The following is a 16,326-nucleotide window of genomic DNA, read 5'->3' on the forward strand; positions in this document are numbered from 1 at the left end:
TGCCTTTATTGACCAATTCTCCACCTGGCTTCTTCACTTTCTCTCTGCTGACATTCCCACCATCATCATGGGTGACTTCAACATCCCCATTGATACTCCTCAGTCAACAGCCTCCAAACTTCTGTCCCTTACCTCATCCTTTGGACTTACTCAGTGGTCCTCCGCAGCCACCCACACAGATGGACATACATTAGACCTGTTATTCACCCGTCTCTGCTCTCTTTCTAACTTCACCACCTCCCCTCTCCCTCTATCCGACCACCACCTGCTCACCTTCTCATCCCTGTCCTCCTCACCTGTCATCCATGTCCAGCAAAATGCGCACCCCCGCAGAAACCTTGCACACCTAGACACCCACACACTCTCTGACTCTATCCTGCCACTGGCATCCATATCCTCACTCCATGACACAGACACTGCCAATGCTTTCTACAATGCCACTCTTGCATCAGCTATTGACACAGTTGCCCCTCTCGTCCATGGCAGAGTGCGACGTATCAATAGACAACCTTGGCACAATAGCACCACTAAAAAGCTCCGGCAAGTGTCCAGGGTTGCGGAGCGGCATTGGAAGAAAACACACTTGCAAGACGACTTCACTGCATTCAAACAGGCAACACTCGCTCTCACCTCTGCGAAACAGGCCTACTTCACAACCCTCGTATCTTCCCTATCCTACAACCCCAAACAGTTATTTAAAACCTTTAACTCCCTCCTCCGCCCCCCACTTCCCCCTCCAACCTCCCTCATCTCTGCTGAGGACTTTGCCACACACTTTAAAAATAAGATCGACCAAACAAGGCAAGTCTTCTTTGTTCAACCACCACAACCCCTTTGTATACCAGACCAATGCCCAAACCCCATAACCTCCCTATCCAACATCACTGAAGGGGGGCTTAATTGTCTCCTCTCCAAATCGCACCCCACCACCTGTGCGCTCGACCCCATCCCACCTCCTCCCCAACCTCACCACCACACTTATCCTATCCCTAACCCACCTCTTCAACCTATCACTATCTTCCCTTCTGCTTTCAAACATGCCACAATCACACCTATCCTTAAAAAGCCAACCCTCAATCCAACTGCTATGTCCAGCTATCGCCCAATATCGCTGCTCCTATTCGCTTCCAAACTCCTGGAGCAGCACGTCCACTCTAAACTTTCCTCCCACCTCTCATCTAACTTGCTCTTTGACAATCTACAATCTGGTTTCCGCCCCATCACTCAACTGAGACAGCCCTGACCAAAATCACTAACGACCTACTTTCCGCCAAAGCTAATTGACAATACTCTGTACTCCTCCTTCTAGACCTGTCCTTTGCTTTCGACACAGTTGACCACTGCCTCCTACTACAGATCCTCTCCTCCTTTGGCATCAAAGACCTCGCCCTATCCTGGATCTCCTCGTACCTTTCCAACCGCACATTCAGCGTCTCCCACTCCCACACTACCTCCTCATCCCACCCTCTCACTGTTGGAGTCCCCCAAGGCTCTGTTCTAGGACCCCTACTCTTCTCAATCTATACACTTGGCTTGGGACAACTCATACAGTCCCATGGATTCCAGTACCACCTATATGCTCATGACACTCAGATCTACCTCTCTGGCCCAGACGTCACCGCTCTGCTGTCCAGAATCCCAGAGTGCCTATCAGCCATATCCTCCTTCTTCTCCTCTCGCTTCCTCAAACTCAATGTGGACAAATCTGAACTCATCATCTTTCCTCCATCCCACAGATCTTCCTTACCTGACCTATCTATCGCAATCAATGACATCATGCTTTCCCCCATACCGGAAGTCCGCTGCCTCGGAGTAACCTTCGACTCTGCCCTGTCCTTCAAACCGCACATCCAAGCTCATTCCACCTCCTGTCGCCTCCAGCTCAAAAATATCTCCAGAATCTGTCCTTTCCTCAACTGTCAATCTACTAAAATGCTTGTGCATGCCCTCATCATCTCCCGCCTTGACTACTGCAGCATCCTTTTATGCGGCCTCCCTGCTAACACCCTTGCACCTCTCCAGTCCATCCTTAACTCTGCTGCCTGACTAATTCATCTCTCCTCGCTACTCCTCTGCTTCCCTCCTCTGAAAATCTCTTCACTGGCTCCCATTCCCTCAGCGTATCCAGTTCAGATTATTAATACTGACCTACAAAACCATCCATAACCTGTCTCCTCCATATATCTCTGAACTAATCTCCTGATATCTTCCCTCACGTAATCTCCGGTCCTCCCAAGACCTTCTCTCCTCCACACTTATTCGCTCCTTATCCAATCACCTCCAAGACTTCTCCCTAATATCCCCCATCCTCTGGAATTATTTGCCCCAACACGTCCGACTATCAACCACATTCGGATCCTTCAGATAGAACCTGAAACCCATCTATTCAGGAAAGCCTACAGCCTGCACTGACCCCGCTGCCTCCTCATCACTACCGAAGCTACCGCTTCACCAACACCGGAGCTCCTTTAACCCTCATCCTACTGTTGCTGTCCCCATAATCCTGTTGTCACGGGAGACCTAGGCAGGAAAGAGCTAGCAACCCGGGCCCCTGCGATTTCCCTCAGACTAGGGAAACCCTTACTGACCCTCTCTCAGAGTTTACACTAATGGTGTGCATGTCTGAGTCTCCACCCTCTCCCTATCTCCTGTATCAACCCTAGGCTGACCCCACCACCCCTCCACCCAGTGAAGAGACCTAATACCAATACCCACAGTAAGCACAGACAAGGGTAACGGAAAATAAGCAAATCGCCGCAATCACACAGGAATACACTATAAATGCAAAGGGCAAAACAAATACAAATATAGGAAGGAGCAAATGAGACAAAGGGAAATACACCACCAGCAACGATACACCAACTACTAGCTCACCACTCCAGACCGAGATAACCAAGCATAAGACTGAAGCTAAAATCGGTGACACCCAATGTTCAGGAGAACTATTTAAAGGCAGTGGGCATGGCCCAGCTTCCAATCCGAGAAGCAGATAAATTAACCCCGGAGCATCTAGGTAAAACCTAGCCGACGCCAATGAGCGCATAGTGGTAAAAAGCGGAATTACCGCTGTCTGTCGAACGACCTGGTCTGAACAGCGTCCGACATGACAGTACCCCGCCTTCTACGAGGGACCCCAGGGCCCTCACGGCTTATAGGACCCGGCTTGTCCGGATGGCGGCGGTGAAAAAACCTGACCAGCCGATCCGCATGAATGTCCGAGGCAGGTACCCAGGACCTCTCCTCAGGCCCATAACCACGCCAGTGTACCAAGTACTGTAAAGTGCGGTGCACTACACGAGAGTCAACCACCTTGGAGACTTCAAATTCCAGGTCATCCACCATCCACCAAGACTGAAGGTGGCATAGGCGCCGTGTCCACAGAACCTACCACCTTCTTTAGAACAGACCTGTGGAACACGTTGTGTATCTTATACACCGTAGGAAGCTCCAATCGGTACGCTACTGGGTTAATGACAGTGGTGACCCTAAATGGACCAATAAACCGTGGACCCAATTTAAGGGATGGTATCTTGAGTCTTATGTTTTTTGTGGACAACCACACCCAGTCATCCACACTCAGGTCCGGACCTGGCACACGCCTACTGTCAGCCACACGTTTGTACCTGGCACCCACACTCAACAGGCGCTGTTTAACTCTCCTCCAGACTGATGACAATTGTGCTCCTAACTGGTCTTCCTCCGGGACGCCGGAAGAGCCCCTCTGACTCAAAGTACAAAATTGAGGATGAAGACCATAAACACAAAAAAACGGAGACTCCCCAGATGACTCCTGGCGGTGATTATTGATGGCAAACTCAGCCAAAGGAAGGAACGTCGACCACTCCTCCTGGTTATCAGAGACAAAGCAGTGTAAATACTGTTCCAAATTTTGATTCATACGCTCGGTCTGACCATTCGACTGAGGATGAAACGCCGAAGAATGAGACAACTTGATCCCCAGCCGTGAGCAAAATCCTTTCCAAAACTTTGCCACAAACTGAGACCCTCTATCAGAAACGATGTCAGAGGGAACCCCATGAAGTCTGACCACTTCCTGCACAAATACCTGAGCCTGAGTCTTAGCGTTAGGCAACGAAGGCAAAGACACAAAGTGTGACATTTTTGAGAACCGATCAACAATCACCAAGATGACCGTGTTCCCAGCTGAGGAAGGCAAGTCAGTGATAAAATCCATGGAGATTTCCGTCCATGGCTTACTAGGTACCTCGAGAGGAAGTTTTGTGCCAACAGGACGGGAGCAGGGCGTCTTAGTCCTAGCGCACGTGGTGCAAGCCGACACGTATGAGACCACGTCCTGTCGGACCTTGGGCCACCAAAACCGACGTGACACCAACTCCAAGGTACCCCTAACCCCTGGATGGCCAGCCAGGACAGCATCATGATGCTCCGCCAAAACCTTTGAGCGGAGATGAAGCGGTACAAAAGATTTGTTGATGGGAAGCTCAGATGGTACCTCCTCCTGAGCCTCGGCAATCTCAGCCTCAACCTCGGTAGTGAGAGCCGAAACCACAACACCCTTTTGGAGGATGGGTACTGGATCCTCCCGAGGTTCTCCCCCGGAAAACACCTGGACAAAGCATCCGCCTTCGTGTTTTTAGAACCAGGTCTGTAAGTGACAACAAAGTTGAACCGCGTGAAAAACAATGCCCAGCGAGCCTGCCTGGGGGACAGACGCTTGGCAGACTCAAAATAAAGCAAATTCTTATGGTCAGTAATAACCGTAACCTGATGAACCGACCCCTCCAAGAAGTGTCGCCATTCCTCAAAGGCCAGTTTGATTGCCAACAACTCTCTGTTGCCGATATCATAGTTACGTTCGGCGAGCGACAGTTTCTTGGAAAAATAGGCGCACGGACGCAAACCGCTCAAGGATGAGCCTTGAGACAACACCGCTCCCACACCAACCTCAGACGCATCGACTTCCACCACAAAAGGTTTAGATACATCTGGCTGCACCAGAATGGGAGCCGAAACAAACCTGTTTTTAAGAGATTCAAATGCGCACACAGCAGCCTCAGGCCAAACGGAGAAATTGGTACCCATTTTAGTCATGTCAGTTAGCAGTTTAGCAATGATGGAAAAATCTTTGATAAACTTCCTATAGTAGTTAGAAAACCCAAGAAACCGCTGAAGTGCTTTCAGGTTATCAGGCCGTTCCCAATGCAGCACCGCTTGCACCTTAGCGGCGTCCATTTTAAAACCAGAAGCAGACACAATATAGCCTAAAAAAGGCAACTCCTGTACCGAAAATACACATTTTTCCAGTTTTGCATATAGCTTATTCTCTCTGAGAAGCTGTAACACCTGCCTGACATGATCTAAATGAGTATCACGGTCGCAAGAATATATGAGGATGTCATCTAGGTACACAATAACGAATTTCCCCAAAACATGCGAGAATACATCATTTATGAAATGTTGGAACACTGCAGGTGCGTTTGTCAACCCAAATGGCATCACCAAATTTTCAAAATGACCTTCAGGGGTATTAAAAGCCGTCTTCCACTCATCACCTTGACGGACTCTTATGAGGTTGTACGCCCCCCTGAGGTCAAGCTTGGTAAACCACTTAGCACCTGCCACCTGGTTGAACAAATCTGGTATCAATGGCATAGGGTATGGATCACGAACCGTAATCTGGTTTAACTCCCTGAAATCCAGACACGGCCGTAGTCCCCCATCTTTCTTCTTAACGAAGAAGAACCCCGCTGCCACTGGTGAGGAAGAAGGCCTGATGTGCCCTTTGCTCAAACTTTCAGCAATGTAATCCTTGAGCGCTTGTCTCTCCGGACCGGAGATGTTGAACATCCTTGCTTTAGGCAACTTGGCCCCTGGTTTAAACCTGATAGAACAGTCATAGGGGCGATGTGGTGGCAACTCTGAACAACCCTTCTGAGAGAACACATCCGCATAATCCTGAAGTGACTCAGGAACACTTGAAGTCACAGCGGACACACATGTGGCCAGGCAATTCTCCTGACAGAAATCACTCCACTGAATTATGTCCTGAGTTTTCCAGTCAATAACCGGGTTGTGTGTAGACAACCATGGAAAACCCAGAACCAATTGTGCCGGAAGACTCTTGAGCACCTTACATGTAACCTGCTCGAAATGAAGAACCCCAATGTGGAGTTTAACCTCAGCCATAAACTCAGTAATCTCCCCCTGTGGGAGAGGACTAGAATTGATGGTTACCACGCGGATAGGATGAGGCAGTTTTTCAATCCTAAAACCAGCAGTGTGCGCAAACCCCTCATCAATGAGATTTGTGGCAGAACCACTATCCACAAAAACAGTGATTGGTAGCTCTCTGCCAGCGACAACAACTTTGGCAGGAAGCATGCACTGGGAAACCATCATGGAGGATATACATAAGCTCAGATTGGACTCCTCCACACCCTCTGAGCTTAGAAGTTTTCCGCCGTTGCGTTTTTCTTTAACAGCAGAGGACAGATAGTAATAAAATGACCAGTTTTACCACAGAAAAAACAGGCTCCCTGCTTCCTGAGTACAGGGGTTCGATTCTTAACATGTGACACCCCTGCGATTTGCATAGATTCCGTGGGCTCATCTGCAGCAACCTCACATGAACCTAAACCTTCACCCACAGGCGGCGTCTCATGATTCCCCTGACGCAAACGGCGATTAATGGGGACAACAAGACTCATAGCGGAATCTAGTGAAGCAGGAGTTTCGTACATCAGGAGGGCTTCTTTAACCCTATTAGAAACTCCATGAATAAAGTGACTCCGCAGCGCAGGCTCATTCCACTGAGTGTCAACCGCCCAGCGGCGAAATTCAGAACAGTAATCCTCTGCAACACGCTCCCCCTGGCAAATAGTGCGTAACTTAGATTCTGCTAGAGCCATTCTGTCTGGATCATCGTAAATGTGTCCTAGAGCAGAAAAGAAACTCTCCACTGAGTTAAATGCAGCAGAATCACACGGCAAAGTTAACGCCCATGCTTGAGGATCCCCGCTTAATAATGACAACACCAGGCCCACACGCTGAGCCTCATTACCGGAGGAGATCGGGCACATACGGAAATACAGTTTGCAAGCTTCACGAAAAGACACAAATTTACTGCGTTCCCCAGCAAATTTTTCAGGTAAAGGAATCTTGGGCTCATTAACTCCTCCTGTCGCTCCAGCTTGTATATTAGATACAGCTAGTCCCTGTTGCTGCACTGCTCCCCTCAACTCAGTGACCTGTAGGGACAGCGCCTCCAACTGGCGGGTTATGGAAGTCATAGGATCCATGAGGGAAGAGAAGAAGAGAAAAAAAAAAGACTTATTTTTCTTTTTTTTTGTTAAGGCCGATTATAATGTCACGGGAGACCTAGGCAGGAAAGAGCTAGCAACCTGGGCCCCTGCGATTTCCCTCAGACTAGGGAAACCCTTACTGACCCTCTCTCAGAGTTTACATTAACCCTCCGTCAGGGGCAATATGTTTCATAACGAGTTTAGGGGCATTGCGCCTGTCCGGCACAGGCTAGAAAATTGGCTATATTTTCCTTTTTAAAAAATTTCCATGCTCTAAAAGTGTTCAGTTACCTTAATAGGAATGTAATAAATGAGAATACACATAATCAGGTGGAAAAAAAGTTTAATAACCAGAAAAGTAATATGTTTCTATGTCTTGAGCATCCTCCTCACTCTCTCCATCTTGATCTGTATCAGACACATCTGGACATTCTTCCACATCATCTTCTGAATCAATGTCACTTTCTTCCCCTAAATCTTCTAGCTGTAAGGGGTCTGTCTCATCATCAAGCAGTATATTTTGCACTTGCTCAACATGAAGGGCATTTGACAAGTCAAATATTCTCCTCACCATTTCAGAAGAAAAGCTGAAGTAAGAGAGAGAATATGTGTTAGGGCGCAATGTGCCTGAGAAGCACACTCTTATTTATTTCTAACAAAACCTTCTATGACAAATCCACAAATTTAGCACTAGCTATTCATACAACAAGCTACAAAAACAATTGGGATGAATAAAAACAGCAAATTCTAACTGTCAAAGGTGTGACGCATTCAGGGGCAATGAGCCGGAGAAGCCAAAACACTGATATCTGATCTCCTGCAGCTCTGCAGCACAAGAGGCTTCTCAGGTTTCACCCAGCCTTTAAAGTTAGGAAGGTACTGGGAGGAGGGTGTTTCCCAGACAAACCACTGAAAATAGAGAAATGAAACTAAGTGAGCTGCGCCTGTCAGATCAGTTGCCCCTGACGGAGGGCTAATGGTGTGCATGTCTGAGTCTCCACCCTCTCCCTATCTCCTGTATCAACCCTAGGCTGACCCCACCACCCCTCCACCCAGTGAAGAGACCTAATACCAATACCCACAGTTAGCACAGACAAGGGTAACGGAAAATAAGCAAATCGCCGCAATCACACAGGAATACACTATAAATGCAAAGGGTAAAACAAATACAAATATAGGAAGGAGCAAATGAGACAAAGGGAAATACACCACCAGCAACGATACTCCAACTACTAGCTCACCACTCCAGACCGAGATAACCAAGCATAAGACTGAAGCTATAATCGGCGATGCCCAATGTTCAGGAGAACTATTTTTTTTTTTTAAACAATAAATTTTTATTGAAAGTTTTCGGTTTACATATAAGAGATAATTAAGGTAATCAAAAAAATCAGAATAAGTCTTTACATACAATCTGAACAATAGTGCATGTGGTTAACTGACATGCAATCATACAACCTAACCAAAGTAAGGGGAAGGGGGAGTAGGGAAGGGGAGCCCGAGTAAAGGGGTGTATAGCGTCTGAGGGGTATGGTAGGTTATTCTGAATCCGACTGGGTGTAGTTAGTTAGGTAAAGTACCGGTGTGGCAAAAGGGGTATGGTTGGTGTATTCTGCCCAGGGGAGCCATATTTTCTCGAATTTGCCAACTTTGTCCATTAAAATAGCCGACAATTTCTCGTTGATCATGTACCAGGTGAGGCGTGTTTTGACCGCGGAAAAGTCTAAGTTTGTTTTTTTCCATGCCAAAGCAATGATTTGTTTTGCTGCCAAAAATATAAATGAGATAAGGGATCGGGTATGATTAGGGATATTGGGGATGCGTTTATTGAGTAGCGCCTCCCATGGGTTTTTTTTAAGGTTGATGTTCGCTATGGAAAAAACCAAATGGTATATCCTAATCCAGAACCTTCTGACAATCGGGCAAAGCCACCATATGTGGAACATGTCTCCTGTAGAATTGCATCCCCTGAAGCAACTTGGGGAGTGGTTAGCCACAGCTTTAGCTACTCTAGCAGGGGTCAGATACCATCGGGTTAGCACTTTGTAGTTGGTTTCCAGCATGAGTGTATTTAACATTCCTCCAGTAGAAGAGGACCAAATTTGAGACCATTCCGAATCAGTCAGGGTAGATCCGATGTCCGACTCCCAACGAACGGTATATTTCAAACAATGCCTATGGGAAGGGGCATTAATGTATGAGTAAAGGAGAGAAATAATCCCAGAGGCATGTGGGTTTTGGCGACACTTTTGTTCAAATGGGGTCATGGAGTAGGGAGGGGTAGAATTTTTTAATAAGGAGTTGACAAAATTCTTTAATTGTAAGTAACGAAAGATTTCTCCGGGGGGGAAGTGGTATTTTTCTTGTAAGGCCGGGAATGGGATTATCCCGTCGATATTGAACAGTTGATGAACCTTAGTTATGCCGGCTTCGATCCATCTATAAAAACTTTTGATAGATCCCACGCCTGGGGGGAATAGGGTGTTACCCCAAATGGGAGCTAGGGGTAAAAAGGGTGAGATCAGTTGTGAGGAATATTTTAGAGTGTCCCAGATTGTAAGAGAATGCTTTATAATGGGGTTCGAGATGTGTTTGCGTTGAGTTGGGAGGATCCATAGTACTGTGTCAAGCGTACTAGGTTGCATTTCAAATGCTTCCAGGGAAAGCCATAATGGGGGTTCGTTATAAGCATGGTATAAAGTCAGTTGGCCTAATTGTGCAGCGCGGTAATATTTCAAAAGGTTGGGGACTCCCAAACCCCCCTTCAGGCGGTGACGGTATAAAGTAGCCTTGTTAACCCTCGGGATGCCTCCCCTCCATACGAAGGTGTCTATAGATCTTTGGGCTATTTTAAGAAAGTGTGAGGGGATAGGAACAGGCAGAACGCGAAATAAATAGAGCAGTTTGGGGAGGATTGTCATTTTTAGCGCACGTACACGGCCCAACCAAGAGAGATGCAGTTTCTCCCATGATTGGAGCAGGAGGCGAAGTTTCCGAAGCATAGGAGGATAATTGGCCGCATAAAGGGAGTCTAGGTTAGCTGTTAGTTTAATCCCCAAATAGTCCAGGTGGTCAGTGGCCCATTGGAACGGAAAGTTGTGTTGAAGAAATGATACAGTAGGTCGCGAAAGGGATATGTTCATAGCGTAGGATTTGCTGGTGTTTAAGTGGAGGCCTGATATAGTTTCGAAGCTTTCGAGAGTAAGTAGGAGGGCCGGCAAAGATGTCTTAGGGGACGACAAAAGTAATAGCATGTCGTCAGCAAATAAAAGAAGTTTGTGAGAAACTGACGCCACTTCCACTCCCTGAATCTCAGAATTAAGGCGCATTTGAATAGCTAAAGGTTCAAGCGCCAAAAGAAACAACAGGGGTGAAAGGGGACATCCCTGCCTGGTCCCCCTACCAATAGGGAAGTATGTGGAAGAAAAGCCATTGTAACGTACATAGGCCGAAGGAGAGCTATAAAGGGCGTGAATCCAAGAAAGAAAGTGGTCGGGAAACTTCCATCTCCGCAGCACAGCAAACAAATATGGCCATGAGATAGAGTCAAAGGCTTTCTTGAAGTCTAATGACAGTAGCATACTCGGTATGTCACGGTGTTTGCAGAGGTGCAACAGATGGGAGACCCTCCGTACGTTGTCTGAAGCTTGTCTCCGAGGGACAAAACCCACTTGATCTTTGTAGATTAGGGTACCTAGGCCAGAGTTCAGTCTTTGGGATAGTATTTTGGCTAAAATTTTGAGATCTATATTGATAAGGGATATTGGTCTATAGTTAGACCAGAGTAGGTGGTCTGTATTGGGTTTAGGTACCATAGATATTGCTGCAATTAGAGAAGCTGCACCTGGCTTATTACCTTCTCTTAGGGAGTTGAAGTAATTAGTGAGATGGGGGATCAGAATTGGAGCATATTTCTTGTAATAGAGGGCCGTAAAACCATCGGGGCCAGGTTTTTTGTTGGCTTTCAATTGTTGAATGGCTAGTTCAATTTCACTTGACGTTACGGGTTGATTGAGGAGTTCAATCAAATCAGAGCCGAGAGCCGGAAGGGGAATAGAATCTAGAAATTTCTCTATTGTTTCTGAGTTCGAGGTAGTTGGGGCCCTGTACAGCTGTTTGAGTTTTTGTTGGAAGAAGTGGGAAATTTGTTGTGGGTTAGATGTGATACCCGTAGGTGTACGTATTCGAATAGGGGGCCTGGGTAAGGGTAGGCATTTTAAGCGTCGGGCTAAATTAGAGTTATTTTTATTGTTAAGAGCATAGAAGCGTTGCTGTGACCAACGTATGGCCCGGTCTGCTATCTCAGAGAGACTGAGATCTAATTCAGTGCGAGCATGGAGAAGGACGCGATACGTAGTTGGTGAAGGGTTATTTTTCATCTGAGACTCTAAGGCTAACACCCTGCCCTCCAGTTCAGCTATCTTCGCATTCCTGTCTTTTTTCTTGCGAGAGGCCTCTTGAATGCAGAGACCTCTTAGCACAGCTTTATGTGCTTCCCAAAGGGAGATTGGCGATGAAGCTGAATGTTGATTTAAGGAGAAATAATCATCAATGTGATTTTTCAGCCTTTGAGAAATATCGGGATAGGAGAGCAGTGAGTCATTCAGAGTCCAGTTGAATGAACGGGGCCGCGGGTGGAGCGTCGAGCATGTGAGGAGATTTGGGGAGTGATCCGACCAGGGTGTAGAAAGAATGGATATGTTAGAGATATTTGGGAGAAAGGATGGGTTAGCGAATATGTGGTCGATTCTAGTGTACACTAAGTGGCGTGCGGAGAAGTACGTGTAGTCTCTATTAGAGGGGTGGATCTCCCTCCATAAGTCCACCCAGTGGTGTTGGGCGAGAAGCTTATTAAGAGCGGTTGAAACCGCAGAAGGGTAAGGCTGCGGGGGATTAGAGGAATGGGGGTTTGAGGATTTATCGAGGCTAGCTTTCAGTATGCAATTGGAGTCTCCACATAGTATTGTGGTGCCTTGAGCATGTTCGGAGACTAGTTCCAGTAACTGGGAAAAGAAGGCAGCTTGGTGGGAATTGGGAGCATAATAGGAGACAAAAGTGACCAGTTCATCTGATATCGAACCTGTCACCATGATATAGCGTCCTTCTTTGTCAGCCACTGACGACTTAAAAACGAAGGGGACAGATTTTTTAAAACAGACCGCGACTCCTTTGGTTTTATTTGGGGCGTTCGCCATGTAGAAAAGTGGATAAGAAGTGGACACAAATCTGGGGTAGGAGCTGGTTGAGAAGTGCGTCTCTTGGAGGCAAACCACGTCTGCCTGTTGGGATCTATAGTAACGAAAGGCCTTAGTGCGTTTGTGAGGGGAATTTAGGCCCCTCACATTATGTGATAGGATCTTTAATGGCATGATAAATGGTTGTTGAATTTGCTTATGTTGGCAGTAAGTTTTGGGTCGTTGGCAGAATTAGAGAAATTATTGTTAGGTGGACCAAATTGGTAGAGTGTACTCGGGCAAGTAGTATGGATGGAAGGGAGGGTAGGTTGAACAATAACTATGGTTAGGACAGGGTAGGAAGAACTCTTTGGGGAGGGGGGGGGGTGGAACTGTTGTTGGCTAAGCACATAGTGCGAAGCATCAGTGTACAAGGACACTGTGGGGACATGAGGGTCCGCTAGGGGGCGCAATGGAACATATTTAAATGTCGTGAAGAACGGGAGTGAGAGCTAGGTAGTGGGTTAAGTAAAACTGGAAATTCAATTTCGCAGGCTAGGAGTGGGCTTTTCATAGCGCCGTGGGAATTAGGGATAGGGGCGTAGTGCGAGACCTGAAAATACCATTACATTAAACATAGTTAATTAACGACTTAATATGGTCTAGTAAGATAATTGAAACCTGGCTGCCCATTTAAAAGGCCTGATAAAGTTCTACAACTTAACACGTTATAAAGAGGAGAAAAGAGAAGAAAAAAAAAAAAAAAAAAGAAAAAAAAAAAGAAGAACACTGTGAAAACTTGTGTAATAAACATAGTCACTTGTCTGAAGTGAAGAGCAAGTCAATTGGCGTTGAGAGTCTGGAAGTTCGGTTGAAGCGAAAGCTGCAACGGCTTCTGTAGGGTAGGTAGTGGAGCTGAACGCTCCAAGAACGCCTGAAACAATAAACTGAAAAAAAACCACATATGAACTGTTTGATCCAATGAACATTATAAAGTATAGCGTGTTGAATCCGGGACTTCGCTAAGAGATTGTACTGAAGGGAAGCCTATGGAGTAGTTTAGGCACAAGCTAAAATTTGTGGATATCCAGCACGTCATGGGGGAGCCGGAGGATCACGTGGTCTGGGATGGAGGGTCGCAGGTTGGGGCCTCGAGGATGAAGGTGGGGGGGATGATGGGAGGTCCATAAGTTGTAGTTTAGACAAGCAGCGGCTCGCTCCTTCAGGGGAGAGAACTGTATGGACCATATCGAGATGAGAGAAGATCAGTTTAAATGGGAAGCCCCAGCGGTACTTGATATTGTTGGAGCGTAGGACCTCCAGGTACGGCTTCATAGCACGTCTTTTGGCGATGGTAGAGGGGGCCAAGTCGGAGAACAGCTCGTATGAGTGGCCTTGAAATACCAGCGGTGACGAATTCCTAGCTGCTTGTAAGAGCTGTTCCTTGGTTTTATAATGATGTAATTTAAGGATGATATCCCTTGGTGGACCTTCCGGTTTGCGTTTGCTCAAGGCTCTATGAATTCGGTCCATTTCTAGGCGTTCTATAGGGATTCCTGGTGAAAGTTCCTGAAAGAGAGCCGTCGCCGTGGACTGGAGATCGGTGATTGTTTCGGGTAAGCCCCTGATTCTGATGTTGCACCTGCGGGCTCGATTTTCGAAATCCTCCAGTCTGTTATTAAGGGTGTGAATTTCGTCGTGTAGCATCTCGATGTCTTTCTCGTGAGTAGCAAGGGTTGAGTGGGTAGCGTCCATTTTGTCTTCCAGGTCAGAGGTACGGGAACCTAGTTCTCTGATCTCCTTGGTTAAATCCTTGGTCAACTTATCTGACATTTTGAGTAATTCGGAGTGTAAGATTGTTTGAAACTGTGATAGTAAGGCAGATTGATCTGAGGTTGAAGTATTAGGGGTCCTGGTTGTTAAAGCTGGAATCATTTCAGAGTCCGCACCCTCAGGTATAGACGAATTAGAGGATTCTGACTGGGAGAAGGGGCCCGAGGACATATCGCCGTCCTGATCTGTTAAAGCGGCAAATCTGTTGCTGGGTTGTTTTGAGCTAGCTCTGCGTGCTTTAGGCATGAGGGCGAGTTGAGTAGGAAGGGGGCTCCGTGGTGCTTTTCCTTTTCATTGAAAGAGGGTCAGGAGGAGGGCATATTGCAGAGCGACCCCTAGTGGATATAGGAGGGGCACTTTAAGGCATTACAAGAGTCTTAAGGTGTATTATAAGCTGGGCCTATTTGGGGTGGAGGCGTGGCGGAGGATTGTCAGAGATAAATATCAACTGCAATGGGAGGGTTGGTATGATGGTAAGTAACCAGCCTAAGTCAGGGGAGCCTCAGCAGGGGCCGGTCCACCGTCCCGACCCAGGTCCCAGACAGCTCTGTAGCGTCCAGTCAGGGAAGGCAACGGGCCTTAATGTCACTGTCGGGACCCTCTTGGTGGCAGGAGCAGAGGACCAGAGTCCAGGGCCGGAACTCCCCACCACCAGGCGCGTCCGAGGCACCGCTCCCCAGTGAGACAGAACCTCCGAGCCCCCACCCACCGCAGCGGCGGCAGGAGCCTCCACAGGATCCGGGGATTCCGGGACTATAGGCAGTTCGGGCGGACCAGCCGTGAGCCGGGGGGGGGGGGGTCCGAGGCCCAAATCACTCACAGATGGTTCAGGTGAGGGGATATATCGCGGGGCGACCTCACACCTCAGCCGTAAGGTGTCGCCAGGCACCGGGGGGTCTTCCGTTCACTGGAGGGCTGTGGGTTTTCTATAAAGACGGAGCGATGGCGCTCGGGCTTGCAGCTCCAGGGGTCCGGCGCGCCACGACCGAGGGCCGCAAACAATGGCCGCACGTCCTTCCCTCTCCTCTCAGGGAGCCGGCCACCTACAGCACGGACCAAGCGCCCCCTAGCGGTAACAGCCTCCACCGCAAAGCCCCGATGGTGGAAGGGGGTCCTGGGGAAGAGCGGGTGGCACAGCCCGGCAGCGGCTACCGAGCGGCCGGCGTGCGGGTAAGTACTGACCAGTATGACTTCTCCGTGGCGTGAGCCGGAGTGCACGCCGCCTCTCCTATGGTCCAAGGGAAGGCCGGACTGCGCGCGAGCCCGCAGCGCTCGCCGTGATTCACCGCGCCGTGGTAACCGCTCCTCCTCGGCGGCGATCAGACCCCGGCAGCAGGGACTCCCCGGATCCGGGACGATGGGTGTAAGTGAGCTTCCTTTTCAGGCTAAGCCCAGGTCGCCTCGATGATGCAGGGAGGCGCCGAGAATTCTCCGGCCGGAAGCAGGCCACACCGGCGTCTCACAGGCCGCAGGCCCGACTGTAGGCCTCAGTTCGGTGCCGTAGTTTTGGACTTTTATTTTCCACCACCTCGGCCAGATATCGCACCAGTGGCTCCGGGGCTGCAGATTGCTGCCTTATATCTCATTAGATGGAAGTCCAATAGTCTTGAAAACGGGTGGATTACCTTCGTGGTACAGGGAGCTCTGGGAACCACGTCTTGCTCCTTTGGCAGCTGGCCCCAGGAGAACTATTTAAAGGCAGTGGGCATGGCCCAGCTTCCAATCCGAGCAGCAGATAAATTAACCCCGGAGCATCTAGGTAAAACCTAGCTGACGCCAATGAGCGCATAGTGGTCAAAAGCGGAATTACCGCTGTCTGTCGAACGACCTGGTCTGAACAGCGTCCGACATGACACCTGTAGAATGTAAGCCCGCAAGGGCAGGGTCCTCACCCCTCTGTATCAGTCTGTCATTGTTAGTTTGTTTACTGTAAGTGATATCTGTAACTTGTATGTAACCCCTTCTCATGTACAGCACCATGGAATCAATGGTGCTATATAAATAAATAAATAATAATAATAAAATAATTCATCAAC

Source organism: Ranitomeya variabilis, chromosome 4 (genome assembly GCF_051348905.1).
Source record: "Ranitomeya variabilis isolate aRanVar5 chromosome 4, aRanVar5.hap1, whole genome shotgun sequence".
Classification (NCBI taxonomy): domain Eukaryota; kingdom Metazoa; phylum Chordata; class Amphibia; order Anura; family Dendrobatidae; genus Ranitomeya; species Ranitomeya variabilis.